Here is a 3,751-nt window from a genome sequence, read left to right on the forward strand (position 1 = left end):
CAAAGAGTGGGCAAATATTGGCCAGGTTATTGAGCTGCTGGTGGGGGGAAGCTTCTGCCCCAGGGCTGCAGTTCATTAGCACATAAGACATGTGGAATGGGAGCTGCCTGTCCAAACTGCAGCCCAGAAGAGAGGCACATGGTCTAGGCCAAGCACCAGGACTATTTCTGTGGTCAAAGAAGAGAGGGAGACGTGGGCATCCTGCTGCTGGAGGTACTGGCTCTCTCCATTTGACTTGTCTAATTTAATTTGTTTCTTTACTTGGTAGCTAGTTAGTTGAGACTGAATATCGCCTCTTAACCTTACTGGGGTTTAACCTTGTCCTGTTGGTACTTACCAGCAGGGTTTCCATGCACTAATTTTGTAGCCTGGTGAACACTGGTGAACCCATGGAGGAAACTTGTATTGCTCAAGGAATGTGGCAATATTTGCAGCAGAATCATGTAGAGGTGACACCAGCCTCTGCATTCGAATCTGCTACAAACACTTGGCGTGCTCCAGACGTCAGTGCAGCTTTAACTGAGACCGTTCTTCACTTTTAGTTTGCTGTCTCCCTTAGTATGATTGTCAGTACATCTTACAGGATGTTAGAAATGTGATCCTCATTTTCTCCCCACAGAACATCCATCTCCCCCTCCCCTGGAACATTGACCAAAGATAATTCTTCCTCTTGAAAGTAAGAGAAAGGAGTTTTGGGGGGTGAAAGCTTGGTACCTATATATGGTACCTATATGAAGGTCTTGCTACTTACAGAAGCCGCACCAAATGGAATTTGTACAAGTTTTTCTTCTAACCCCTTTCTCCCTTCCCAAAAAAGCATCTTGAAATGTATTAATGGACAGGTTGGACAGAGCCTTGGATGACATGGTCTAGTGGAAGGTGTCCCTGCCTGTGGCAGGAGGTTGGAACTGGATGATGTTAAGGTCCTTTCCAACCAAAAGCATTCTATGGTTCTACAACACTCAGGTCTGCTGTGCAGGAATGAGATTAGTTCCTGGACTTGTCTTCTGCCATAGCAATCCCTTCTTCTAGCAAAGGGACTGCAAACAAGCAGGATGCTGTGACTGTTAGGAGCACAGCTTGGCTAAAACCCAGGGAGTGTTTCCAGTCATCCCATTCCCTGTCCTCTCTGAATGTCTCCTCTTTGTCAATGAAAAATAGACATTAGGAACTCTGTATTTATAAAAACCTTTATAAAGGGAAACACTGCATCTGGGGTGAACTGAGGTGTCCTTTCATGTTGTTTGGATGAGGTCTTGGATGTCTTTGCCCTGTGCAGCAGTGTGATAGTGAGGGAAGAAGCTCTCCTACTTCTGCACCAGCCTACGTTCCTCCTTGTCAGCATCTTACAGGAAAGGGACATCAGGGACCTAGGTCTTTCAGGGATTTCCTACACAAAGCAGTAGGGATGTTGAAGGAGGAAAAGGAAGAGTGTCCTTTTTAGCTCATGTTTTCTTATTCTGGCTCTGCATCCAGTTAACATCCCTGCCTCCAGTGCCATGTCTCCAGTGGGAATGGTGCCTCAGGGTCCTGGGTAGAGAAACTGGGGAATGGCTGAAGATCACCTTGAGGCATGTGCATAGGGACATCAGCTTGATGCTGGTGATGGCCTTCTCTGTGGAGATCCTTTGAGCTGGTTCGAGGTCAGATTGGCTCCTGTTTCCTTCTCTTCCTAGTCTTGCGGGAGTGCATAGTTTGGTGATGCTTCTCATGATGTAGATTCCACTTACATGGCTTTGGGTAGGCACTGATGGAGGCGGCATATTTCCTCCTCCACTTTCAAACCTGCTTCACCTCATCAGGAGAACAGGCATCCTTCACTTCTGTTTCCCACCTCTCATGTTGTTCCTCAGGTGCTGGCATTTCTGGGTTTGTTTTTTTAATAGCTCAAACAGAAAAGCAGTGTGAAGAGAAGGGTGAAAGCCACAAGAGCTCTTTCCCCTCCTCCATCATCATAGTTACAGTCTGAGACGGAGGCGCATCCCTGTGCCTTATGGCAGATCCATGGGCAGCCCTGGCTCTGATGCCCCCACAGGCCTGGGGGATGACTTCCTACATCCATCAGGTCAGTTCTTCTAGTGTCTCTTGGCTGTCAGACTCCCTTGTCCTCCTCTTCTTTCTCTCTCACCAAGTCCTTGTTACACCTTGGTGCATCTCCTCTGTCTCGGTATAGTGGCAACCATTGGAAACTGCCAAAGTCTTCACCAACTGGAAGAATCTGTTTTATCCCCAGCTCTAGCATAAATCTTATTTAATGACTACATGGTAGCTTGAGACCAAAAGTGGTGTTCATGACATTGAAACCAACCCCACCATTGTCCTTCCCTCCACACACTCCTTGTCCTTTGGTTAATTGTGCCTTCACCTCCAGGCCATGCTGCTGTGGTTCTGGCCAGCTCGCTGGGCCCTGGGGAAGGTGTTCCTCGAGGTCATGCTGGTGGTGCCACCAACATGGGGAGCCAGAAAGGATGATGCTCCCCACATTGCTCAGTGTGACATCATCTGCTGGAGATCCCATCACTGTTCTGGTGTGAGGTGTTAATAGGTGATGGACAGGGTTGTGGCCGACCTTGTACTTTTTTTCTGGTGTCTTCTACAGAGGTGTTCTATGCAAGTAAAGAATTTACATCTCTTGAAAATAGAGATATTTTGCTGTTTGTAACTCCTTTTTATGCCTCTGGTTGCTCTTGTACTGATTAAAGATCTAATACTTACTGCCAAGGACCTCCTGCTCTTCCCTTTCCCACAGGCACCACACACATGGACCCTGCACCACTCCCCAACATACCACCGCAGGAGGTGGCCTTGCAGGGACCCAGGATGCCATGGGTAGAGGGGCTGAGGCAGCCTGACCATCTTCTGGGGCCCGACAGCTACCTGGGTGCTCCTCCAGGGGTTTCCCAAATCTTTGAAACACACGGGAGGGTCAAAGCGCTTCTTTTGCCTCTTTGCTCCTCTGTTTTCCTTTCCTCCTCCCTTTTTAAGAGCTGGCACATAAAATGATTGACCATCCCTGCAAGTGTTCACACCCCGTGTAGACGAGGCCCTCAGTGACATGGGTCAGTGGTGGCCTTGGCAGTGCTGGGCAACCGTTAGACTGGAGGAGCTTAAAGGTCTTTTCCAGCCTGGTTCACTCTGTGATTCTCTGATGACACATTTCTAGGGAAGTACTGGTAATGCTGCTGCAGATTGTACTGGTTCCAAAAAATACTCCAAACCCCCCAAAAGAATTGTGTGGGACAGGAAGAGGATGAGAAATGGTGTTTGAAGAGGCTGTGCCAGCTTTGCTCTTTTTGTTATCTAAAGACAAAAAAGGTGCATGCCAGTGCGTGCCCAGCGGGGAGCAAGAAAGACTCACACAGGAGGGATTTGCTTAAAGCATCCTTGAACTGCCTATGGTGCAGTGAGGTCCCTGGTGGCCTCCCATGTAGGACCACAGCCAAATGGCTGCAGAACACCCCTGAGCTCATACTCACCACAGCTGAAGCTGGCACCTCTGTGAGCTCCAATCTCTGGCCTGAGGTGGGAACCATACAACCCAATCACACCATCGATTTTAACATCTTTATTGAATCACACTGCAATCAGCACAACTGTGCCCTTTCAATCACTTTAGTTCCCTTCCCTTCATGGGAGTTTTGCTTTTTACTTTAACAGTACTATCCAGCAAGGAAGGAGGCAGGAAGCGTGTGACACATGCAACTCGGTTAGAAAAGGCCTTTAGTGAGGCCACCCCACCGAGGTGTCCATC

The sequence above is a fragment of the Nestor notabilis genome, unplaced genomic scaffold (assembly GCF_000696875.1).
Source record: "Nestor notabilis isolate BGI_N333 unplaced genomic scaffold, ASM69687v1 scaffold15211, whole genome shotgun sequence".
Taxonomy (NCBI): Eukaryota; Metazoa; Chordata; class Aves; order Psittaciformes; family Psittacidae; genus Nestor; species Nestor notabilis.